Genomic DNA, 13,242 nt, shown 5'->3' with positions numbered 1-13,242 from the left:
ACACAAGTGTGTCAGTTGTCAGTTGTGTGGACAAAAATGCCTTGTTGATGTCAGAGGTCAGAGGAAAATGCGCAGACTGATTCCACATAATAGAAAGGCAACAGTAACACAAATAACCACTTATTACAACCAAGGTATGCAAAATACCATCTCTGAATGCATTGAACACATCGAACCTTGTAGCAGCAGAAGACTACCCTGGGTGCCACTCCTGTCTGATAAGAACAGGAAACGGCCTACAATTTACACAGGCTCACCACAATTGGATAATAGAAGATTGGACAAACATTGCCTGGTCTGATGAGTTTTGATTTCAGCTGTAACATTCAGATGGTGGGGTCAAAATTTAGCGTAAACATGAAAGCATGGATCCATTCAATCTTTCATCAATGGTTCAGGCTGGTGGTGGTGGTGTAATGGTGTGGGGGATATTTTCTTGGCACACTTTGGGCCCCTTAGAACAAATTTAGCATTGTTTAAACGCCACCTAGTATTGTTGCAGACCATGTCCATCCCTTTATGACTACAGTGTACCCATCTTCTGATGGCTCCTTCCAGCAGGATAATGCACCATGTCACAAAGCTCAAATCATCTTACCACTGGTTTCTTGAACATGGCAATGAGTTCATTTTACTCCAATGGCCTCCACAGTCACCAGATCTCAATCCAATAGAGCACCTTTGGGATGTGGTGAAATGGGAGAGTTGCATCATGGATATGCAGCCGACAAATCTGCAGCAACTACGTGATGCTATCACATGAATATGGACCAAAATCTCTTAGCCCTTATACACACGGTCGGACATTCTGCCAACCAAATCCATTGGATTTTGTCAGACGGATTGTGTCCGAAACTGTTGCATACACACGGTCAGACCAAGTTGTCGGAATTTGCGCTTGCCAAGAATGCGGTGACGTAAGCCGTGTACGAGGGGACTAGAAAAGGGAAGTTCAGCACCACGTCCGGCACCCTTTGGGCTCCTTCTGCTGATCTCGTGTTAGTAGACGTTTGGTGAGAGACGATTCGCGCTTTTCAGATTTGTGATTCAGATAGCTACTGCTCTTCGGTTTGTGCTTGTCTTTGCATATCTGATAATCAGTGCGTGCAGTCAGTAAGTATTTGTTTCTCATTGTGGACTATATCTTGGTATAGTACGCTTTGAAAGGCATTTTTTATTGTCTGCTTGCTTCTGCTATTCAGGTCATTATTTCAGGCCTTGCTGTTTATCGGTGCTTTCTGGTGTCCATTCTGACGAGCCGACTGTTTTCAAACCATGTTTCGTCTACGTACTCGTCGTAGAGTTTGTGCTGTGCAGGGGCTTCGTGTTGGGGTTGTTACTTTGACACAAGCCCGGTCCATGAACAGGGAGGGGAGGCGTTTGTGGGCCAAGAATTGGTTGCGCCAGCGTGACCAGTTCTCGCACATGCCTTTGCTCCGTGAGATCCGGGAGAATAATCCTGATGATTTCAGGAATTATCTCCGGATGACGGACCCCGTTTTTCACCGTCTGCTGGCTTTGCTGACCCCTTATATCACCAGGCAGGATACCTGCATGCGGCAAGCCATCACTCCGGAGCAGAGGCTCATCGCCACGTTGCGCTACTTGGCGACTGGGAGAAGCCTTCAGGACCTCAAGTTCTCTACAGGCATCTCCCCCCAGGCTCTGGGGATCATTATTCCAGAGACCTGTTCTGCCATCATTCAGGTCCTGCAGAAGGACTATATGAAGGTAAGTTTTATCCTTTAACATCACATTCTATGTACTTCATGATTGCTAATGTCTTGCATTTCTTTCCTCATTCCCTAATTACCATCATTGCAATATGCTCTAGTTCATATGCTCTGCCCCTTTGTCCTCATGCATATTTGCCTCACTAACTTCACCACCATGCTCTTCTTGGCCCATAAAACTATAGTCTAGTCCAGGGATATGCAATTAGCGGACCTCCAGCTGTTGCAGAACTACAATTCCCATGAGGCCAAGCAAGACTCTGACAACCACAAGCAGGACACCCAGAGGCAAAGGCATGATGGAACTTGTAGTTTTGCAACAGCTGGAGGTCCGCTAATTGCATATCCCTGGTCTAGTCACTTACCAATGTCTTTTGTCAGCTCCATAGTATTGCTTTCCCCTAAACACCCCCTAAAATGTCTACAAATGTGATGTGTGTGCTTCAATTCATGCAGAGTGACATTTTTTTTTTGGGGGGGGTTGTGCCAAACTCATTAAGAACCCCCCTCCCCCCAACTGCTAGCTCAGCTGATAGCAATCCTCTATCTGCTGACTTTACCAAACCCAATACACACTATACCTACCTTTTTGATACCCACATTTATGGACGAATTCACCAAAGCATGTAGTGCAAGGGCCTGCCTCAATACTTTAAATTGCAATTTTTTTTTTTAACCTATTACCGTATTTATCGGCGTATAACACGCGCCGGCGTATAACACGCACCCCAAGTTTAGGAGGGAATTTTAAGGAAAAAAACTTTTAGGAGGGGAGTTTAAGGGAAAAAAAAACTTACATTTATATGCCCATCAGTGTCATCTGCAGCCTTGTCCACCATTGCAGCCTTGTCCACCATTGCAGTCTTATGCAGCCTTGTCCACCATTGCAGCCTTGTCCCCCATTGCAGCCCGAGATACAGAGCCGGATGTGTATCTCGGCGGCGTGCGGTAGTTCTCGGCGGGACTTCGGCTCTCCTCGGGCAGCTTTCGGCCACCTAGAAGAGCCGAAGGCGGGCGGAAGCTTTCGGCCGCCGAGAAGAGCCGAAGGCGGCCGAAAGCTTCCGAGAACGGCCGAAGCAGCCGAAAGCTTCCGAGAAGAGCCGAAGGCGGCCGAAAGTCGCCTTGAAGAGCCGAAGGCGGCTGAAAGCCGCCCAGAGGCTCAGAATCTCGGGGGATCGGCGTATAACACGCACCCACGATTTTCCCCTGCTTTTAAGGGGAAAAAAGTGCGTGTTATACGCCGATAAATACGGTAATTATCTTGATATGTAATAGCATAATGCCAAAAAGTGCTTCCATTTTGGTTTCTTTTTGTTATTATGACACTTCTTACCTGTCCGGTGGGCTGCCAATAGTGTAACTAAGGAGGGGCTTCCCAAAGTAGCACACATTATTTAGCCATTCAGCTCTCAATCAAGTGGAGAGGGTTACCTGTCCTAAACAGGTTTTTAGCAAGGGCCCATCAGATGGGGGATATGGGGGGTGGGGGAGGGATGGGGGGGTGATGACTCTCATAAGGGGACCTTAGACTTTAGGCTTTAAATACTCAGTTCCCAAAATGTTATACTAATTTTGACCATAAATGTTGGTGTCTAATCTGCTTGCAATGTTGATTTGTCAAATTACAAATTGTTGTTCTTGTTTCACTCCACAGTGTCCTTCAACGCCACAGGAATGGCAGACTGTGGCCTCCCACTTTGCCAGTCATTGGGACTTTCCCAATTGTGGAGGAGCAATAGATGGGAAGCACGTCCGCATCGTCCCACCACCCAACTCGGGGTCGTACTAATATAATTATAAGGGCTTTCATAGTATCGTGATGTTGGCGGTGGTGTCTCCGACATATGACTTTTTGTATGTGGACGTTGGGAAAAATGGACGGATGTCGGATGGTGGAGTCTTCGTACGGACGGAGTTCTACTGGCGTCTCCAGAGTGGCAGTCTGGGCTTGCCACCCCCAGAGGAGAATCAGGAAGGACTCCCGTTCGTCTATGTCGTGGATGAGGCGTTTGCCCTGGTGAACCATCTGATGCGGCCTTTCCCCATGAGGACCCTCACCCCAGAGCAGAGGATTTTTAATTTCCGCCTGTCCAGAGCCCGAAGAGTGGTGGAGAACACTTTTGGTATACTGGCCAGCCGGTTCCGCCTTTTTCTTATGCCTATTCACATGGCGGAATACAAACTGAATCACATAGTGCTGGCGTGCTGTGTTCTGCACAATTTTATGAAAAAACTTTCTGTGAACTATGCAGTCTCAGTTGGCCAACAAGAAGCAGACTTGCTGGAATATGAAGATAACCTCACGGGCCTTGAACCTGCTCATCCTGGCTTGCCCCCCCAAAACGCCCGTGAGGTTAGAACACAATACATGGACTACTTTGTGGGTAGGGGGGGCCATTGATATGCCAGACAATGCCTGAGCGGCATTTTAAGAATACATTTTTCTCTGAAACTCCTTCATTTACTGCTTGGCTTGGTTTTAGGTGTCTCCTAGGTATATTTAGGTTTTTTCAAGTTGTGCCTTTTTCAACAACAGTGCAAACCCAAGTTCAGAGCGAGATGAGGGGACAGTCTCTTCTTCAGATAATGTTATTATGTTGTGGGTCTGCTACACACACACCTTGTTTTTGTAACTAATGAATGTAGTGCATTACTGACCAAAATCGTGCTCATTTTCTGCACCATGGCAGGAAAATGGCATGATTGTCCAAATTTACACCTCACTGTGGGTGTTTTTTACTAAAGGCACATCCACTATGCACTACAAGTGCACTGCAAAAGTACACATGAAACTGCACTTGGAGTGCAAAGTGGAGTTGCCTTTATTAAATCACACTCCTTCTCAGCACAAACCAAAATTTTACTCCAAATACATTTTTGGTGCAATGAAAAAGGAAGCCACACATTGTTGATAATTAAACTTTTTAATACAAGCACATTCACATGTGCGTTTCAAAAAGGTTTTTACAACAAACCAAGAAATTGTGTGTATCAAAAACAGAGTTTAATCAAAATTTGGTTTACTTGGTGTTTTTGTGTAAACAGGCATGTATCAAACCGTAAAATACAGAACATAGGAACTTACAAAGTTCAACTTTGAAAAGTGAAGACAATATCAGACATGAGTATGTACAAACTGGGCTGATATTGCCTTCATCATATGGGGTGTCATCCCTGAAAAATCCAAAATTTGGAAGATGCACACAGTGTGTCAACATGTGCTATCTCCCATCATGGGGGATCAATGTACATGCTTTGGGGCTGCAACCCCTTCATCTCAGACACTTTACACAAAACACATACATTGATCCCCCATGATGGGAGATAGCGCATGTTTACACACTCTGTGCATCTTCCAAATTTGTAATTTCGAGAAATACAACATTTTTTGTTTAAAATATCAAAAATAAAACCCTATCTAGTTTTGTGTGTTTCACACTCTCCCCAAAACATCAATGATGTTCTTCATTTTATTTTTAACATCATTGATGTTTTGCTGTATATTTTCCAAATCCCGATTGCACCCCATTATCTCCCCAATCAGGATCTGGGGACTTTCACTGGTAAAACGGGAATCTTCTTCCACATCACCTACAAAACAAAGCAAAAAAACACACCATGTAATAAAAATATGGTGACATACATTGATGAACTTACCGGAAGCTGTGTTCTCTGACACTCACCTGTTGTGGTGACAATTTGCCCAACCTCCACGATCTCTCCTTCCTCCTCCTCCTGCTCCTCTGTTTCTGCTTTTGGAAGTTGCCCTTCTTTGGGAGGGGTGTGGTCCCTGGTGTCCTCATACTTGCCGAGTCTTCTCTCCTCTATGAGAATAGAAAAAAAGAAAGAATTAGCACAGAGAGGGCAGAATTAACAATATGAAACATTGTTTGGAAGTGTTGTACAATTGTTTATTTTGGCCGAGCTTCAAGGTCATAACATTATTGGGGACACTGTGTTCAGCTGGAATACTTACCTGCAGAACGATGTTTCCTGCGAACGAATGAAACCATGAACTTGAAAGTGGCCATTTTAAACTGCACAACATGAAATCAAAGCACATGGAGCAGGATGCAAGCAATAATAATCATATGAACAAACAACTACTTACTTTTGTCAAGAACACGCTTGATCCTTATGTACTGCTCGTGCTCCCTCAGTTTCAGGTCTGACCAGCGTTTTCTCAGTTGATCCTTGGATCGCCGTACCCCAAAATTCTTATGAAGACTCTTCACAACTTTATTCATGATCTTGGCCTTTCTGATATTTGAGTTTGGATAAAGTCCATACTTCCCATCATAGTCGGTCCTGTTCAATATGTCCACCATCTCCAACATCTCTCCAAAAGACATATTTGAGGCCTTAAATCTTCTCTTCCTGGATCGGGACGTTTCAGGCTCTGGGCTTTCCTCACCCTCCTCCTCGTTAGTAGAACTATTATTAGTGCACACCTGCGTTCTCTCCGCCATGTGCTCTCCCCACTGCGCCGGAAGCGAAGGGGCGGGGAATAGTCTAGAAAGAACGTCAGGGGCGGGTGGAGTTTCACACATGCGCACTGTATATAAAATGCAACACGCGTGTGTCGTCCGTACGATCGGTGAACAGAGGGAGAAGCTGACGCGACGAACGTGCAAACGAAGGTAACATTTTGAACTTGGTACATCACTAGGCTACACTGCTTCTAGATTGAGGCCTGCATTAGTGGAGTTTAGACTGACATTAGGGTTTGTCTTGTGTTGTGTCTTGCAGACATTATGGACGGCTTCAACGACCATAGCTTCCGCCCTCTGTTCATCAATAAATACAGAGACATGCCCTTCCTGTGGCAAGCAACACACCCACTATATAGTAACAAACAAAAGAGGCAGGCAGCAATGTTGCAACTGGTTGAGTTTGTGAAGCCGGTGGTCCCCAGGGCAGACGTCAACTATTTCAAAAAGAAAATTGGTAGCCTCAGGAGTACATATATGAGGGAGAGGAGCAAGGTGCTGAAGTCCATGCAATCTGGAGCTTCAGCAGATGACATTTATGTCCCCACCCTGTGGTATTATGACAGGATGCATTTTCTGGCAGACCAGGCTGAGGTCAGAGAATCCCTCTCTACTCTTCCTTCCACACATTCTTCTATGCTCCATTCCATACCCGATGAGTCTTCCGACGCCCAACCTGGGCCTTCCACTCAGGAAGAACTGGGGGAGCCCAGCTTGAACCAGATATAGTATTGTTGTACATATTTTGGGAGTATAAATGAATGATGTTAAGTTGATTTTTGCTCACTAATTGCTGAGTTTTGAAAGTGTTTCACATATTAATAGACAGTAGTGGCCAAAACCTTTGGGACAAGAAAGAAAAATGTGGGGCACAGAATGATAGTCTTTTCTATTGGTTAACAATTTGCAACAGTGTTGATGTGAAAATTGTGTGTGTTTGATGAACCAAAAACTCAAACTATGTCCCTTTTTCATACACAGGAAGAACTCAGCCAGGAACAGGAGGGTGTGGAATGCAGCAGCCAGGAGGTGGCTGTGGAAAGTGGCAGCCAGGAGGAGGCAGGGGTAAGCGGCAGCCAGGCAGTGGGCAGCCAAAGGAGCCTCACTGAATGCCAGGTCCCTCCCCTCCGCCTTCCACGCAAAAGGGCGAGAAAGGGGGGGAATGTTGAGGAGTCGGCCCTGAGGCTGATTGGTGAGGCTTCTGCGGCACTCCAAGCATAACCCACCTACCACGCCTTGGTTGCGTGCAAGCTTGATAAAATGGAGGAGGGGCAACAGATCTTGTGTGAGGAGGTTATTCTCCACACCCTCAACAAGGGTCTGTTGGGCCAAATGACACAAGAAACACACTTGTGTGGTTTGGCCCATGCCCCTCCTTCTCCTCCTTCTGCCACACCTTCAGCACCACAGCCACAGCCTGGAAGGAAGCGTGGAAGGAAGACCCGAGTGTGATGACCTGGGTTCAGTCTGGTCTGCCAGAAGATGCAGCCTGTTGTAGTACCACAGCCTGGGAACATAGATGTCATCTGCTGCTGTTTCGGGTTTCATGGACTTCAAGACCAGACTTCTCTCCCTCAGACATGTATTCCTCAGGCCACCAATTTTTGCGTTTAAATAGTTGATGTGTGCCCTGGGGGCCAAAGGCTTCGCTAATCTCCCCAGTTTCAACATTGCTGCCTCCCTCTTTATCTGTTACTGAAACCAAAATAAAGGTTTTTTTTTTTTTTGAAGAAATACTTGCGTATGTGTTTTCCTTCCAAAAGGCCAGTTTATTAGTGAGCAGGCAGGTACATTTCAAAAAAACAAAGTGAAATGAATAACTAGGGGTACCAACACTAAACAACCTCCTGTAGATTAAAAAAGAAAAACAAAATATCAAAAATAGAATAATGTTGTTGTGGTAAGTTTACACACCAAAAAAACCCCAAAAAAGGAGAAATGAGCAAACTGTCTTTAAAGGAGATTTTTAGGAAATCCAAAAAAAAACATCCAAAAAAGAATAAACAAAATCTAAAATTGTGTTGATGTGACGCAAACTAAAATTGTATTGCTGAAATGGTTAAAAATGTGTAATGAAATACATTCGGGAGAAGTGTGTGTGACTATGAGCATCAAAAGAAGTTCATTCTTGCAGCATTGTAAAGAACAAGAGAATGCGCTTCATGAAAGAATTTTTAACATTGTAGCGTGACAAATGTGCTATATCGCTTACGAGCAGTAGTTTTACCTGAACGAGCGCTTCCATGTCGGAATTTGAATGTGAGCATGCATGGCACCTTGTCCGTCTGAGTAGGCTACACATGATCGGAGTATGTCCGATCGGACCAGTTTGTCGGAAAATATTTCCAGCAAGTTGGAAAATTGGGTCCGACGGATATTCCGACGGAAACAGTCCGATGCATACCACACACAGTTGGAATCTCCGACCGTGTGTACAAGGGCTTAGAATGGTTTCCAACACCTTGTTAAATCTACTGTATGCCACAAAAAATTAAGGCAGTTCTGAAGGGAAAAGGGTGTCCAAGCCAGTACTAGCAAGGTGTACCTAATAAAGTGGCTGGTGGGTGTATATCACTATTTTTATACCTTAGACCCACTTTTTATAAAGAAACCGTGACATGCAATATATGTAAAAAGATAGGAAAATATGAGCATGTTTGAACCACACACATTATATTATGTAAGAGATGATCATCCGTGAAAAAAGATATTGTTTGTTTGCTTCTTCTCTTTTATCATCAGTGAGGGTCTTGTTGGGTCAAACATAAGTGGATGGGAGTTGGAGTATAGTCTAATATATAACAATCAGCTATAACGTTATGAGCATTGAGAGGTAAAGTGAATAACGATTATCTCGTTACAATGGCATCTGAAAGTGGGTGGGATATATTAGGCAGCGATGCAACATGTTGTGCTTAAAGTTGATTGTTGTAAACAGGAAAAATGGGCAAGCGTAAGGATTTGAACATCTTTGACAAGGCCAAACTGGAATGGCTAGTGTCAAGTGGGTCAGAGCATTCCCAAAACTACATGTCACGTACCTGTTCGGAGTCTGAAGTGACGAGGTCGGCCTCCCTTGTATCTCCAACCCGGGTCCCGCTGATGATGGAGACAGAAGGACCCAAGGAAAAGGAGGAACACGAGTGCCTGCAGATGTAGCCAGGAAGCAGGTGATGCGACTTTGGGGATGCAGGAAGTCACAGCAGGTCGCAGGAACACCCAGATGACAGCTTGGAGCCAAACAGAAGACAGGAGCGTAGTCACAGGAATAGCCCAGGTTCGGAAGCAGGCGGCAAGGTAGCAAATCATCAGGCAGTAGCAGGGTCAATTAGGAAGCTGAAATCAGGAGCCAGTAGTTAGAGATAGAATCCAGAAGCAAGGTCAGGACAAGCCAAGGGTTCAGCAATGGATATCAGGCAGGAAATGGCAGCAATCACAAGGAATGGAAACAGGAACAGCTGAAGATCGGTCAGCATCTGCTACAAGTCAGTGTGCCCCTTAAATAGGCCAAAGGGAGCGCGGATGGGCACTTACAAACACGCGCGCGCACATCGGCGTGCACCTCAGCGCGCATTGGTACAGTCCCTTGTGCGCACATGCGTGTGCAAATGTGCCCGGAGCGAAACAGCAGTTCTCTTACACTACAGCTCTTGTGATATGTTCCAGGTCTGCAGTACTCAGGTCCTACTAAAAGTGATCCAAAGAATTAAAATGAACCAGTGACAGGGTCATGGGTGGCCAAGGCTCACTGATGCATATGAGAGGCGAAGGCTGTGTAGTGTGGTCCAATAGAAGAGTTACTGTAACTCAAGTTGCAAAATGCTGGTTCCAATAGAACACACAAAACACACAGTGCTTCGCAATTTGTTGCATCTGCGGCTGTGTAGCTGCAGACCAGTCAGGGTGCCCATGCTATATCCTAGGTGTCCAGTGCGCTCTGTGCCTTTAAGGAGGGGTGGGATCCCTCCAGGCTCACCTTCTCTCTGCATATCCATTATAATGCATGTGCTTCCACCGTGGAGGCTTTCAAAATTTAGACTTATGTAGCACTGACCCCCGAAGGAGCGGCTGAATTTTTTCTGGGCTTACCGATTACCTCCTCCAGCTCGTACTCGTTGTCCTTGTCTAGGGATACCCAGGGTTGATAACCCAGTAACTGTAGAGACCGACACTTGAATTCCTTGTTAGGATTTTTATTGGGTTGGGGATAGAGGGTATCAGGGTAGAGTTTAGCTCAGGTGCTTGGAACTGCTGACTTCAAATACAGTCTCTCTCTACACAATCCAGGGAACAGCCACTCGCAACTGGACTCTTTAACTGTTGGATAAATCTTTAAGTTTTGGGTTTAAAGTCAAAGTCTCTCACACAGACTTGGTTGGAAACTTAGTTACAACTGGAAGGGTAGAAGTAGGAACTTTTCTTACTGTACCAGAATCTTTCAGCCGGTCCGGTGATACTGTAAGAATTGTGGATTCAATCAATGTCCATGGCAGCTCAGCTTCCAGGCTCTTACTGAGCAGCCAGCCTTGTGCGTGGCTCTCTTCCCGAAGAGTCCTCCCCTGGTCGCATGCAGAGTTGCTGGGCTCTCAAAAACTGGAGACGGCACCGAAACACCTTAGAATCCTCCTTCCAGTTACTGTGCCTCGAACTAGCCAGTTCTGAGGCTCAGAAACGGATGGATCCGCATCCCAGGCCATGAGGGCCCCTGGGGGCTGGTCAGGAGGACCGGGACGATGGAGTCAGCAATAACTTCTTGACCGGAAACCCAAACCACATGACCTTGGCACCTTAAGTACCCCTTCCCAGATTATGCAGTGAGACAAACTCCCACTGATTAGTTCTGAGACAGAGATTGGTACCCAATGCGTCAAACCAGACTGTGTTCTATAGCCTCCCACAAGTGTAAAACCCCACCTATGACCAGGCAGAACTTCTATACATCCCAAAATCAAAATACAATTTAGCACAATAAGCCCCAAAACTCATTACAGTTTTGGGCAAAAACTAAATTTAAACATATAGCGCGTACTCGTTAGGAGTACCTTGACGGGGCTCTGTAGCTTACGCATGTGTTTGCACATGTTTGCAAACGAAACCCCTGTTTTTCACGCATACTAGAGAGGGAAATTTGGTTGGTTAGCAGGCTAGTCAGTAAGTTGAGCTGGGAATTTTTTTTTGGGTGCCCATGCTGACCTGTGTCCACAGCTAAAAGCACCTAAAATGGGCATGTAAACATCAGAATTGGACCATGGAGAAGCAAAAAAGAAGGTGGCCTGGTCTGTGAATTATGTCTTCTTTTATATCATGTGGATAGCTGAGTGTTGATGTCACTTACCTGGGGAAGAGAAGGCCCCAGGAAGCACTATGGGAAGGAGGTAAGCCGGTGGAGGCAGATACCAAAGCATATCTTCAGAGGTCAAGTGGAGTCCATTCCTCAACGTGCCAGGAATGCTTTTGTAGACAACTGAACATCCCCCCATTTTATGAAGGTAAGGAGAGATTGAGATGTTCTGTATTCCATAACACACTTCCTGTCTTTGAATGACCAAACTGCTCATATATAGATACAGTGCATGAAGGACAGAGATTGCAGAACCAGCAGGTAGGAGGAAGCCTAAAAAAAAAATAAAACAAATGTTGTCACAACATCCGAAGACTGGTAAGCTACAATACATAAAATTTTTGTTCTTGTGTTTGGATACGCTTAAAACAGTTATCATGTTGATGCATCATTCCAGTAATCAAGTTTAATTCAGTTATAATACATTGACCATAATTATTAACCTTCAAGAATGTCATGAATCTCGGTGCTGCACATTTTTACATTTTTGAATTAGGGAATCTGACGATTATTTAAAAATTAAATGACTTCTCAAAGAGTGAATTAGTGTCTTGCAAAGTTTAAAACTGATGGTAGAGAACAGACCTCAAGGACAAGTTCTGAACTGACAGCTGTAGAATTTAAACGGGTAAACTGGACCTTTTAGGAACAAAATTCTTATGGGAAATAATGAGAATGTTAAAGAAATAAAATGTACATATATATGTGTGTGTGTGTGTGTGTGTGTGTGTGTATATACACACACACACACACATATATATATATATATATATATATATATACACACACACACACACAGTATCTCACAAAAGTGAGTACACCCCTCACATTTTTGTAAATATTTAATTCTATCTTTTCATGTGAAGAAATTACACTTTGCTACAATGTAAAGTAGTAAGTGTACAGCTTGTATAACAGTGTAAACTTGCTGTTCCCTTAAAATAACTCAACACACAGCCATTAACATCTAAACCACTGGCAACAAAAGTGTGTACACCCCTAAGTGAAAATGTCCAAATTGGGCCCAAAGTGTCAATATTTTGTGTGGCCCCCATTATTTTGCAGCACTGCCTTAACCCTCTTGGGCATGGAGTTCCCCAGAGCTTCACAGGTTGCCACTGGAGTCCTCTTCTACTCCTCCATGATGACATCACAGAGCTGGTGGATGAAAACCATTTGATCTCTGGAAGGTTTTACCCCCTTCGCGACCAGGGCATTTTTTTGCTATTCAGCACAGTGTTACTTTAACTGATCACCACTGTTTTTTGTTTTTTGTTTCTTTTATGTAAACAGAAAAGACAAAAAAGTTGGAAAAAAATTACATTTTCTGCTTTCTGTTATAAAACATATCCAATTAAAAAAAAAATCACATTTATTCATAAATTTGGCCTTTGGTTTTCAAAAAATCCCAATAAGTGTATATTAATTGATTTGCATGAAAGTTATAGCATCTACAAACTATGGATAACCTCCCAGCGAGGGTCTGTTAGCACCAGGTTGCACATACTCTATCACAGTCCCACTGTGATGGAGGTGATCACTGATGTATAGTGGGACTGTTATAGTGTGGCGGGCAATCTGGTACTTACAGACCCTCCCTGGGAGGTACACTAACTAGCTAACTTACACTGAGGTTATTAGTGACACTAATACAGTGATCAGATATAATACTGTAAAC

General features: G+C 44.4%; 1 long non-coding RNA gene across 1 annotated transcript in view; it reads right to left on the bottom strand.

The window, feature by feature from the left end:
* The window catches only part of LOC143925402 (uncharacterized), a 118,674-nt gene that overhangs the window by 44,593 nt on the left and 60,839 nt on the right, over positions 1-13,242 (bottom strand). Inside the window, exon 2 of the long non-coding RNA XR_013261967.1 lies at positions 11,559-11,837. This is a non-coding gene — a long non-coding RNA (uncharacterized LOC143925402). The remainder of the gene's footprint in view (positions 1-11,558; positions 11,838-13,242) is intronic.

Source organism: Lithobates pipiens, unplaced genomic scaffold, assembly GCF_037356315.1.
Source record: "Lithobates pipiens isolate NorthernLeopardFrog02 unplaced genomic scaffold, aLitPip1_a1.2 Scaffold_22, whole genome shotgun sequence".
Lineage (NCBI taxonomy): Eukaryota > Metazoa > Chordata > Amphibia > Anura > Ranidae > Lithobates > Lithobates pipiens.
This window is presented reverse-complemented; position numbering and strand designations above follow the sequence as displayed.